The sequence below is a fragment of the Schistocerca serialis genome, chromosome 7 (assembly GCF_023864345.2).
Source record: "Schistocerca serialis cubense isolate TAMUIC-IGC-003099 chromosome 7, iqSchSeri2.2, whole genome shotgun sequence".
NCBI lineage: Eukaryota > Metazoa > Arthropoda > Insecta > Orthoptera > Acrididae > Schistocerca > Schistocerca serialis.
In genome coordinates this window covers 112,103,689-112,117,832 of record NC_064644.1, presented here as the reverse complement: position 1 = coordinate 112,117,832, position 14,144 = coordinate 112,103,689, and positions in this window count along the sequence as shown.

Below are 14,144 nucleotides of genomic sequence, written 5' to 3'. Positions count from 1 at the left end.
CTTCAAATGTGATGTTCGTTTCTGTGCGGCGGTGAAGTTCTGATCCGTTCTGGCAGATGGCAGAGTTGTAGTACAGCGTCAAAATCGCGTCTACATACGACTCACGTTACAAGCATCGTGCTGTTATTGAATTCTTGTATGCAGAGAAATAAAACCGTGGTGTGAACAGCCATAAATGTTTGTGTGCAATGTATGGCGATGCTGCAGTTGATAAGGGTACAGTTGGGCGATGGGTAAAGAAAGTTACAGCCTCAGGAAATGCAGAAACAGAGCTCTATGACCAGCCACGCTCGCGACGTCCTGTCAGCGCCTCTGCTTCAGACATTATTCTTGCGGATGCCATTATTCGTGCCGACCAGAGCATCAAAGAGGTGCTCACAATGGGTTCCACGAATGCTCACAGCGGACCACAGGATTCAAAGAAAGGCTATTTCATCTGAATTGTTGGAGCGTTTTGAGACCAACGGAGAGGCCTTTTTGTCACGGATCGTTTGTGGCGGCGAAAGATGGGTGCACCACTTTGCGCCGGAAACAAAAACGCAGTCCTTGGAGTGACATCATCCTCATTCACCACAAAAGAAGTAATTCAAGACAACCCCATCAGCCGGAAAAGTCATCATGCGCTACGGTCGCAGGTTCGAATCCTGCCTCGGGCATGGATGTGTGTGATGTCCTTAGGTTAGTTAGGTTTAAGTAGTTCTAAGTTCTAGGGGACTGATGACCTCAGATGTTAAGTCCCATAGTGCTCAGAGCCATTTTGAGCAAAAGTCTTCATGACTGTCTTCTGGGATTGTGATGGTGTCATTCTCGTGGATGTGACGCCGAGAGGGTCAACCATCAATTCAGAGGTTTACATGAAGAATCTGACCAAACTCAAGAAGCGTTTTCTACGTGTTTGGTCGGACAAGAATCCAGCAGAAATCTTGCTCCAACACGGTAATGGACGCCCACACACAAGTCTGAGAACCCGGGAATACATTGCCTCATCCACCCTGCTGTCCAGACCTCGCACCCTCGGACTTCCATCTCTTTGGGCTGCTTAAAGACTCTCTAGGGGGAACACTCTTTCTGACTCTTAACAATAATTACTTTCCGAGAAAAAAAATGTGGCGCATTACTTATTGAACGACCCTCGTATTGTACCCAATAGGGAGTTACATGTTTTGTGATCAGGGTAAACATTTATGTACTACAACTGTGGTGAGCCGTTGGGTGCGTGCTTCCACTGTGAGCCGGGTCTGACACAGACACCTAGCAGGGCGGCCAGGTGGCAGCACTGTTCCAGCAGCCTCCGTGTGGTGCCGGGCCGGCGCAGCGTCACGTCACGGCTTTTGTGGGGCGGCGGACAACAGAGGAGACGAGAAGTCCAGCCGCAGGTCCAGGTCCGGCCCGAGATGAGCAGAGCTGAGGTGACGGCCGCATTCCTGGAGCGCAGCCGCCTCCACGCCCACTCCAGGGCCGCGTCCTGGAGGCCAGAGGTCTGCCGTGAAAAATGCGTCCAGCGCGCGTCACGCCTACACCGCCCCGCAGGTGCTGCGCCGACTCCAGCGCATTGCTCCCTGGCCTGGAGCGACGGCTCAGTAACTCTCACTTTCTGTCCTTCCAGTCAGCATTAATAACGCACACAACAGTAACAACTTGTCGAAATTATTTATACCCAAATATCATTTCTGTTGGTTAATTTTGATTCCTTTTTTAAAGTTTTCAGTCTCTCAGCTGTTTGACGGTGACAGTACATACTGAAAGGAACACTCAAACAAATTAAAATATGAAACTTCCTGGCAGATTAAAGCTGTGTGCCGGATCGCGACTCGAACTCGGGACCTTTGCCTTTCGCGCGCAAGTACTCTGCCGTCTGAGCTACCCAAACCCGACTCATGAACCCTCCTCACAGATTTAATCCCGCCAGTCCCTCGTCTCCTACTTCCAAACTTCACGGAACTCACCTGCAGACCTTGTAGAACTAGCACTCGTGGAAGAAAGGATATTGGGAAAGGCTAAGGTCCCGAGTTCGAGTCTCGGTCCGACACACAGTTTTAATCTGCCAGGAAGTTTCATATAGGCGCACAGTCCGCTGCAGAGTGAAAATTTCATTCTGAAAACATCCCATTGCCATGTCTCCGCAATATCCTTTCTCCCAGGAGTGCAAGATCTGCAGGAGAGCTTCTGTGAAGTTTAGAAGGTGGGAGATGAGGTACTGGCGCAATTGAAGCTGGGTGGACAGGTCGTGAGGCATGCTTGGGTAGCTAAGACGGTAGAGCACTTGTCCACGAAAGGCAAATTTCCCGAGTTCGAGTCTCGGTCCGGCACACAGTTTTAACCTGCCAGGAAGTTTCATATCCGCGCACACTCCACTGTAGAACGAAATTTCTATTCTCAAATGAAAATGTACTGAGGTGTTGAAAAGCTGGTAAAATTGATTGAGAGTCCAAATTGCCTTGTTAGCTCGTTTAATGTAGTCGCTCAGAGACTGTACAACCTGTTTCGTAACAAGCCGGTAAATCCTTGGGTGTATTTCCGCTTAATATATACAATTAGTAAGTGGGTCTAATGCCTTAATGCGTTGTTCGAAGGTGCAACGACGAGGACTACTGACGCAACCACCCACTGAAGCCAGGCTTAATAAAGCCAGTTGTCAGTGATAATTGACGTTCGGAGAGCGCCAAACGTCCCTAAATACAGGTGCTACAAAAATGTTGGTGCAGGTCCAACAGGCGTTGTAAGTACACCCAAATGAAAGAATATTTATAACAATAATGTCGGACGCACATGTGGTAAAGTGAAGCCGTTTAGACTGTTGAACAACTCGATACTGAGATGGCATCGGAGAATAAATCAGTGTCCACCTCTTCCATTCTGCCAATAGCTATATATCGCCGGAAATGGTAGTTATGTTCCTAAAATGAAGGCCATTTGAAGCGAAATTGCTCATAGTTCTAAACAAGACGAAGGAAACCGAACCTGAGGACGGAAATTGTCAGAAAGTGATGCTATACGTGTGTGTGCCGAGTGAACATTCATCCCGCGTAGTAGTTGGGCAGTCAAAATTGGTTTCATGGTTTAAAGGACAACAAGAGTCCGAGGCATACACATAGTGGTAATAAGTTTCTCAGGACAGCCACAAGTAGCACTCCGTGTGTTTTATTGATCGATTTCTCTCTTTATTTTAACGAGAACACTATCAGACACTCTGGAATTTATACAGTGAAGAATACAACGAAGTGTAACAATATAGAATTTTATTATGTCATCAAAGAATATCTTCCACTTACGTTTAAACTACAGCCATTGCCTGTTATATTGTCGGCGTCAGAGATCATGTTGGCAGTGAAACAGGGTTTGCAGTCTCTATGGCAATGCTCATCCAAAGATACTGTAGTACTTCTCTTGGACGAGATAAGTTCATGGGTTCGAATGTAACTCACGAAAAACCATTGTGTTTCCATTACTACACTAAATCGAAATATGTCAAACTACTGCCTTTTGTTACGAATAAATTTTGCTGATATTTCTTCTTTTCTACGAAAATGTCCAATTCTTCTAAGACGTGAAGCAAAGGGCCTTTATCTGCCGCGTGATTTAATGCTAGCTCGTATCCCACCTAAAGTGTGGTTATTTGTTTTCAAACGCTCACCCAGTCCCGAAAAGTTTAATTTACAAAGTCGCAGTTTTTCCTGCAGTCAGCGCCTGCTCACACTAATGTTTTCATGTCTACGTAAAAAGGTAGAGTATTAAGGATTACCTTGCGTTTTTCTTTTCTATTAAGTAATTTCACAATTTGAAAAGTTTTCATTTGCTGTCCATGTAGATTATCCCCAATTTCACTGATACTTTTTTGAGCTCTCTTTTCCTGTCTGCTTATTTCTCTTTGTAATATTTCGCATTGTCTTTTACACTTCCATTTCACGTTAACCTTATTACTATTTAGCTATTTCAGGTAATCCACTTTCTTAACTCTGATATGCAGGGTGTCCTATACAAAACGGGCACACCTTATGTACCAGCTGATTATCTCTAGTCGAACTACTTGTGAAGTGACAAAACTCTCTCGATAGTTGACTGCACAAAATTTTTTCGGATAGCTGAATGCAGCAGTGTGTTCGTGCATCAGTTGTTGTGAGAAGCTCGTATTGTCGAGTTGTTACATAAATGGAGCACTTTGCTTTGGAACAGCGAATTGATATTGTGGAGAGTTACATAAGGACAGGGTCCGTCAAGGAATGTAAAGAAATGTTGCAAGGAAAATACCCTGGTAGGAAATTCCACACGATCAGTACTAGACAAGAGCTGTATAAGAAATGGAAGGCTGTAGGATCTGTTCAGAATGTGCAGAGGAACAGGAGACCGACAGTGAGGACCCCTGAAACTACAGACATAATCCGCATGGACATTGCGAGAAGTCCCTGCAAGTTAGTTAGGAGGTTATATCAGGAGGTTGGTGTAGGGACATCAAGTACATCTTGTCATCGTGTGGTGCGAGGATGAAATCTGCGGATCAGGAAAAAAAAGAGTTCATTATTGTATTTGGCTGTTAGTATCAGTTGCTAACGGTTACTTAGAGTCCTCGCTTTACTGCTAGTCAGATGAGGCCTGGTTTCATTTCTCCGGTTATGTAAACTCCCAGAATTTCAAACTCTGGTCACGGGAAACCACCATATTTTGCATGAAGAACGTCTCCACCTAGATGATATAGATGTTTTGTGTACTTTTTTCCAGTATGCCCATTATTGGCACCGTATTTTTCAATTACACCTTAAGAAGTGCCAGATAAGTATAGATCTTCGACTCTTTCTATGCAGAATTAACAGAAGCAGAGAAGCTGTGTGCAGTATTCCAACAAGATAGAGCAACCTCTCACACATGCAATCGAAGTATAGCCGACATCACTGACGTCATACTTGTCATTATAGACATCTGGGCCCTGAGGCCGGCGGATTTAACGTCGTGTGATTTTCATTTATGGGGCACACTAGAAAGAAAAGTGTAGTCTGACAGTCCTGGCGCAAAGACGATCTTAAACGGAACATTACTTCAGAAATGATCAACATTAGGCCTGTAGAATTACATTGTTTCTGGTGTCTTCATCACATGTAGTCATCGATGCCTGGATGTCCATGGCCACCACTTTCAGCATTTCTTGTAAAATGGTAACTACATGTTTTTTAGCGCTACTATTATCTATTATTTTTTAGTTAGTTCATTCTTACTTGAATCTCGGGTGTGAGGCGTTCCGGTTTTACTCGTAAGTTTCTGACACTTGTATTATTCCATACATATATTTTCTTAGCCTACTACACAGTTTTATTCTCTCTCCTAGTGGTTCATATGCTGCAGTGGACAGTATTCTTGAAATATTTTATTGAATGGGGACAAGCTGCAGAAAACTTTCCCTTGGAGGATAAAGAGCCAAAAATGTCAGACTGATGTATGGTCGGAAAGGAGTCGTAGAGGAGGTACACCCACTTGAAGATGGAGATAAAAGGTCTTTGACAGTGCCTCCCGTATCAAAGGCCAGTGGCCCCCAGCATGTGAAAATCCTTCCGACAGAGTGAAACATTGATGTTAAAATCTTCTGGGTTATTAGGCCGCGTCATGTTTCTTCTAAAATGATCATTTTTAACTTCAGTGACAACGGCCACGAAAGCCTGCAAACTTACATACGAAAGCCTGCAGACTTACATAGTGTGAAACATTGTCTGCGACAACTGTGACTCACGAGGCGTGAAGGACTTATTACCTCCGGACGTACCTGCGCTGTCTTGGTTTTGTCGCTGGTTCATCGCACATACTGGGATTTCTATCGTCGGCCGTATCCACAGATTTGGCTATCTTTATGAGGGCCGTAACGTCAAACTTCACAACACCCACCTGTGGGATACAGAGAAATCCAATGCTATGATATCAGCGAACCACCAGAACCAGTCCAGCGACAGAGCGTAGGCGGATGTATTGACGATGCCTCACGGGACTCGCCATCCTTCCCCAAAGCCTCAAAGATGGGGCATACCAGCTACTGACTGCGGGTGATCCTGCAACACCTCCTGGAAGACGTCGTACAGCGTGTAATGATTATGCTCCAGCTCAGTGTCCTCTCGAGTGTTGACCTAAGACACGAACAAAGTCAAAATTTTTCCAATTGCTTGGTTCATCATGTGCGTTTTCAATAATTGAAACCTATACTGTCAAAGATCTTATATCTCTCGCCTCAAATAGGTGTACCTCCCTTGGTACACATTCCCAGCCATATGTTCACATGACCTTTTTGTTCCTTACCCTCTCAGGGATACTGTCCTGCACTTTACCACCGTGTTTAGAGATATAATCCTTTCTTCCTCTAACTGATTCAGTTCGAATCCTCACTTTAAATCATAACCCCTATTCCTCAAAATTAGCCGGCCGAAGTGGCCGTGCGGTTAAAGGCGCTGCAGTCTGGAACCGCAAGACCGCTACGGTCGCAGGTTCGAATCTTGCCTCGGGCATGGATGTTTGTGATGTCCTTAGGTTAGTTAGGTTTAACTAGTTCTAAGTTCTAGGGGACTAATGACCTCAGCAGTTGAGTCCCATAGTGCTCAGAGCCATTTGAACCATTTTGAACCTCAAAATTAAGCCAAAGGCCTTGTCATAGTGGTAACACAGATTTCCATTAGGCGAACGACGTTGAACACTGTCGGGCTTGGCTAGCACTTGTATGGGTCACCGTCCGGGTCTGCCGAGTGCTGTTGGCAAGCGAGGTGCACTCAGCCCTTGTGAGGCCAACTGAGGAGCTACTTGACTGAGAGGTAGCGGCACTGGTCACGAAAACTGCCAACGCCGACAGAGTGGTGTGCTGACCACATGCCCTTCGTATCTGCATCCGGTGATGCCTAAGGGCTGAGGATGACACGGCGTCCAGTCGGTACCGTTGGGACTTCACGGCCTGTCCGGTTGGTATTTGTTTGTTGTTTGTTAGATTTTTGAAAATAAAACTTACAGTTTTTCATATAGGCATAGTGACTGTTCATGGCTAAACCGAGACATTGAATGAATCGAAAATTTTATAGTGAAGATCGTCTGTTGTGTTTTAATAACGTTTACAGCCCTCCAATGTACGTTTCGAAGCACAGCTTGATTATCACTGCTTATCAGTGAAGGACAGTCAACGAGATGGAAACACACTAGAAACACGTGTATGTGAATTATTCTGATTTCTGCAGCATGTGACAAAGCAGTGAAATAACTTACAGATGTCAATGTGATTTGTGAATCTGGTTGAATTCTATTGTATATGACATCACAAACTTCCAATGCATGTTAGTGTAAATCTTTGCAACGTAATATACAACAAGAATTAGCAAAACTCGCAGACGTGCGTATCTGGAGTGGTGACATTGCATCGAAGGTTCTTTAACGACAACTGATGGTGAATCTGTGCTTGAAAATGTTCTCTAACGAAGTACGAATGCTACTGAAGAGACAGTACACCGGCTCGACTTTCTAATTTTACACTGCAGTGCATTTTGTTTGCATATTACTTTTGCTTAGCAAAAAAGTTGTCTCTCCTGATATCTCCTCTTCGAGATATTCCTGCATCTTAGACTAATGGAATAATCTACTAAAACGTAATCTACCCTTCCTGACAAAAAGAAGTTAAGCACACAGAAGGGGAGGAGCAAAGGTAATGAAAATTGACGGGCTAAGAGGGTGTGTAGTGTTATTTCAGTGATTACAAAACTGAGGCGAATTCACAAAGAACGTACCATTATGAGCCCAATTATCGGTACGACGTTGTGCGTCCTGTGGCCTAGATTTATGCACTTATTCGGTTTGAAGGTTATTATCAAGCCACTGGATTGTATCTTGAGATCAGGTGACTCACAAGCGTTGTAATCGGTCCTTCATACCCCGGACACTGGCACCGGGACGGAGTTGACTCCCTGTCTGCTCCCACACATTCGATTGGGGACAGATGTGGAGATCTAGCTGGCCACGGGAGTACCTCAACATCACACAGACAGTTCACAGAGACAAGTGCCGCGTGAGGACGAGTTTTATCTTGTTGAAAAATGACACCATGTTACTGTCTTATGAGAGGCAACATATGAGGACGCAGGATATCTGTGAAGCACCGTTGTGGCCCCGTAAGTCTGTTAATCACTACCAATAGTGACCGGAAGCCATGCCCGATGATTCCCTGCACTATGACGCCAAGCGCAGCCCACTGTACCTCCACAAAACATTGGAAGTATGGAGTTTCTCCCCAAGTTGCTGGCATTCCACCCAACGATCGTCGTTCGGTGTAGTGCAGAGTCGCGATTCATCGCTGAACACAATGAGACATCTTTCATCAGCTGTCCATGCTTCCCGGTCACGTCACAACTTCAAACGCAGCCGTTTGTGTTTTGGTGGTATAGGGAGTCTACGCATGGGACGGTAATTCCCCAGTCAGGAAGCTGCTGGTCACTGATCAATGGTGCAAGATGACACGGAATGCTACACCCAGTCGATTACTTGTTCTCGACCGGCAGGCGCAAATGGGAAGCGGTTACGTTGCACTTGGTACCAAGTGTGGCGGTCCTGTCTTGTGGCGGTCAAACGCGGTCGACCGGAAACTTGAATATGAGTATGCATGCCCTCACATTCCCATGGAGTCCAACATAGGGCCACAGTCGCATCCGAATGGTCCACAAATCTGGACGTTCCACGAATGGACCAATCGGCCAAGTGTAGACCCACAGTGAGGCCCCTTTTAAACTATCAGAGGCTGGTAACGCTGTCTGACTCGAGTACAAGGTATCTTCACAGTGAACACTTTTCATACGACGCTGTTTGCACTCCTTATACAGGGTGAGTCACCTAACGTTACAGCTGGATGTATTTCGTAAACCATATCAAATACTGACGAGCCGATTCCACAGACCGAACGTGAGGAGAGGGGCTAGTGGAACTGTTTAATACAAACCATACAAAAATGCACGGAAGTATGTTTTTTAACACAAACCTACGTTTTGTTAAAATGGAACCACGTTAGTTTTGTTAGCACATCTGAACATATAAACAAATACGTAATCAGTGCCGTTTGTTGCATTGTAAAATGTTAATTACATCCGGAGATATTGTAACCTAAAGTTGACGCTTGAAACCTCCGACGTTCAGTTGCGTGTTGTAACAAACACGAGCCACGGTCGGCGAGCAGCATCTGCAGGGACATGTTTAAGTTTCTACAGAATGATCTGCCAACGTTGCTCGAAAATGTCCCACTGGAAACGCGTCGACGTATGTGGTATCAGCATGATGGTGCACCTGCACATTCCGCAATTAACACTAGGCTGACACTTGACAGTATGTTCGACAGGCGTTTCATAGGACGTGGAGGACGCATAAATTGGCCAGCCCGTTCTCCTGATATTACACCTCTGCACTTCTTTCTGTGGGGTACGTTAAAGGAGAATGTGTACCGTGATGCCTACAACCTCAGAGGATATGAAACAACGTATTGTGGCAGCCTGCGGCGACATTACACCAGATGTACTTCGGGGTGTACGACATTCATTACGCCAGAGATTGCAACTGTGTGCAGCAAATTATGGCCACCACATTGAACATCTATTGGCCTGACATGTCGCGACACACTCTATTCCACTCCGTAATTGAAAACGGAAACTACGTGTGTACGTGTACCTCACCCTTCATGGTAATGTACATGTGCGTCAGTGAAAAAGACCAATAAAAAGGTGTTAGCATGTGGACGTAATGTGCTGTTCCAGTCTCTTCTGTACCTAAGGTCCATCACCGTTCCCTTTGGATCCCTACGTAATTCGGTGCTCTTCGATACACACGATCGAACAGCGGAGGAGTGGTACTCAAGCGTCAAATTTAGGTTACAATGTCTCCGGATGTAATTAACATTTTACAATGCAACAAACGGCACTGATTACGTATTTGTTTATATGTTCAGATGTGCTAACAAAACTAACGGGGTTCCATTTAAAAAACGTAGGTTTGTGTTAAAAAACATACTTCCGTGGATTTTTGTATGGTTTGTATTAACCAATTACACTAGCCCCTCTCCTCACGTTCGGTTTGTGGAATCGACTCGTCAATATTTTATGTGGTTTACGAAATATATCCAGCGGTAATGTTAGGTGACTCACCCTGTATACCCCACTAGGCCGGGTAACAGCACTAAACGCGAACAACACGAATGCAATCTGATGGACGTTTTATCTGTCTCATAGGATTGCTGTTCTAATCATTTGCATTACCTTTGATGATGCGTTCGTGTACGACACTACACTGAAATTCAACCGTCTCCGTCTTCTGAATGATTCACTTTTTTTTCGGGAAGTGTGTGTTAAATTAGGATGCTGAGTGTGTTTGTGTACGATAGTTGCCCAGAAAGTAATGCACCACATCTTTCCTCGGTCGAAAAAATGCTACGAATGTGAAACGTTACGTATGTATTATTTCAAGTCTCCTGAGTGAGTGTGCCAAGTTTCCGCCACTTCCGACAGATAGTGTAGCTGCAGAATACTTCCAAAATGGCGTCTGCATGTGGTGTACGTTACTAGCGACGTGCCGTCACTGGATTTCTCACTGCAGAGAAAGAAGCTGTGGGGAATATTCACAAACGTTTGTGCAGAGTCTATGGAGCATCTGCTGTCGACAGAAGTACAGTTAGTAGCTGGGCACGGAGGGTGAGGTCTTCAGACGGCGGTTCTGCGGAGCGCCACGATCTGCAGCGGTCGGGGAGACCAACCACGGCAGTCACTCCTGACCCAGCCCCCTCGGACTTTCATTTGTTTGGGCCATTACAGGATGCCATTAGTGGAAGACATTTTGAGGACGATGAGGAGGTGATTCACACAGTGAAGCACTGGCTCCGGCATCAGGACAAGAACTGGTGCCGACAGGGCATACACGCCCTTGTTTCGCACTGGAGGAAGGCCGTAGAATGATATGGAGATTACGTGGGAAAGAACGGTGTGTAGATAAAACTCCATTCATTCATGTGTTTAATTCTCATCATGATCAATAAAGAACTGTAGAAGAAGAAAAAAATGCGGTGCATTGCTTTCTGAGCAACCCTCGTATTTGTCTTTGTATGTAGCGAAGCTACTGGTAATTCTAAAACGAAGTCTCCTAAAGCAGTAATACTATAGCTTTTGCAAATTTGATTTTTAGTTCTTCAAAGTTCTTCACAAAGTTCTTCTGCCTCTTCATCTTTTTCTTTTTCAGCTTCTTAGACACCTACTGAAGTCACGCAGACAAAATACAAAAATCGATGCTCAAGTTGTACTTTCTAAAAGTCATATTATAGCATTTCGTCGACGATGAGGTCATTAGTGACAAAGAACTTGTTCAGAGTGGCCAATGATGCGAGATGAAACGGACTGCGGTCTTGCTGAAAAACCACCCCAGCATTCACTTCAAGTACAGATTCTCCACCTTAGCAACTGTGCCACAAAGCTAAGAAAATTTACATGGAATAATAGAAGTGTGAAACTAAGAATGACAGATTCGAGTTAAGAAGGATATCAAGCACAGATGTTGATGATCGTTACAGCTGTCGAAGACGCAACAAATAAAGCGAGAAAAAATTTCAAGACAGTAGTAAAAGTGCAAGGGGAAGAGAACATATTGATAACCCCTGAAGGTGAAAGCAAGCAAGGAACATCCGGCTCTAGCGCCATGTAGACGATATAATCTCTTGCACTAATTATGTTATAACAGGAACGGGGAATGACATAGGGCAGAGTGCTTTCAAAGTAACACATCCGGCATTCGTCTCGAGTGATTTAGGAAAACCACGGAAAGGTGAAACTCGGTTAATGGGTTGGGGATTTGAACCTTATTTATTCTGAATGCTTGATGGTTATTGTGAATTAGTTTCAACTTTATTATTATGTGCGATTAGACCCTGTTGGATCACTCAAAGCTTCTTGACTCTTTTTTCCTTTTTTTCCACACTGATATCATTTTTTTTCTGCATGGGCTCTCTTTCTTTGCTCTGTCCATTTTGTTCCTGCTTCCTCCGGAGCTTCATTCTCTGACTTATCTTCCCATCTGTCAAATTTCTGCTTAAATCCCTTTCTGTCCAAAATATCTGAATAATTTTTCTGAGCTTTTAGTAGGTCCTTTTTGACCTTTTGTATCCAGAGTATAGTCCTTCTATGGGTTTAAAAATTTTGTGCGTAAGTTTTGTTTTGGAAAGAATTTAACATTCGTCTTATTATGTTAAACATTTAACGTGAGATTATACCCCTTAAAGGAGAATATTCCGATAGGATTTTAAATCTCTGAATTCGGTCGATAATTATATGAAACACTGAAAATCAAGTTTTTGTTGCTCCTGGAAACCATTAGTTAGGCACCATGTGGCTGGGAGCAGTTGATGGTTTTAGTCGTTTAGTAGCGTAGATAGGAAGTAGGTATTGTTACCAATCAGGTGGAAATTGGAAATTTGTGGTAAGGATTATGGGAACAAACCGCTGAGGTCATCGGTCCCTAGGGTTACGCACTACTAAATCTAACTTAAACTAACTTAGGCTAAGAAACACCAATGCCCGGAGGAGGACTCGAACCTCCGACGGGGGGAGCCGCGCGAACCGCGACACGAATCAGGTAGTTGAAGACTTTCCAGTACTGTGAAAGGTTCGCAGGTAGTGTAGAGTGGAGGGCAGTGCATGTCTGGCGCCAATCAAGGGGTTGCAATATCTAACGTTAACGGTAGTGATATCTGATATCTCAAAAAGAATATCTGGTTACAGATTATTAGTTATGCTTATTAGATTTGGCATCCAGTTATGGTTCTCCGCCAGAGTGAAGGATATTAACTAAAAAACTCCTCCTCAACAGGCCATGAAAGTCCAACAGCACCGACAGGCTGCCGTGTCATCCTCAGACCACAGGCATCATTGGACGCTGATATGGAGGGGCGTGTGGTAGCACACTGCTCTCCCGGCTGTATGCCAGTTTCCTAACATGGAGCCGCTACTTCTCAATCAAGTAGCTCCTCAGTTTGTCTCACAAGGGCTGAGTGCACCCCGCTTGCCAGCAGCGCTCGGGAGGCCGGATGGTCACCCATCCAAGTGCTAGCCCAGCCCGACAGCGCACAACATCGTTGAGGTGACGGGAACCGGTGTTACCACTGTAGCAAGGATATGTACAGGTGTCCAAAATTAAAGCATCAAACGGATATTTTGCAAGGTTACGTTTATTTTGCCCCAAAAGGTGATAGTAAAGTAGAAACAACGTAAAGAATACAGAACTAAACAAATGCAACATGCGTAACTGTAGACAAAAATATTCTTCGTTTTTTCCGACTTAATGGATTTGCACACACATTCCACCACTGGTTAATGTGCTCAGTATGGAGAGCGAACACCTCTGGCAACAATACAGGGGCATGCAGTGAATAATGTCATCAATCTCATGTTGAGCCAATAACGCCCAATCTTCAAGCACAGCTGCTCACAAGTCTTGGAGATGGGTTGATGGATACTGAAGTGATGCAACCCGTCTCCTTAATCAACCCAGACATGCTCTATGGGATTCAAATCGAGAGAGGGAACAGCCCACGTCGCGCGTGTAAAATCTTCCAGGAAAATATAAGCCACCAATGCTCTATGAGGTCGAGCATTATCGTCCATTACTACGAACTCTGTGCGGACAGCACCTTGTGAAAACTGCACTTGATGTCCCAATATCTCGCTATAATACAAGGCGGCAGTTAAACCTTGCCGATTTACCCTTACAATTTCATGAAGAGGCGTTCGAGTGGTCAACATAATACCTTCCCTCCTCCTCGATATCAGTCTCTTTCCACAATGTTTGGGGCCCCAAAATCGTGCTCCACGTTCCCTCCAGAAGTGAATCCGTCGAGAATCACTCTCCAGACCAAATCGGGATTCATCTGTGAAAAGAGCATCGGCTCACTGTTCGACCGTCCACTTTAGGCGTTCCCTTCTGTGAAGATGCATCAGAGGTACACATACAGCGGGTATCTGACAATAACAGTCACTCTGCTGAAGCCCTCTTGTACACCATTTGCCTCGGTACAATTCGTCCAGTGGACGCTGCAAGGTCAGATGCCAATTGCTGTGCAATACCAAGGCGGGACTGTCGTGCCCTTACAACCAAATAACACTCCTCTCTTTCTATCATTT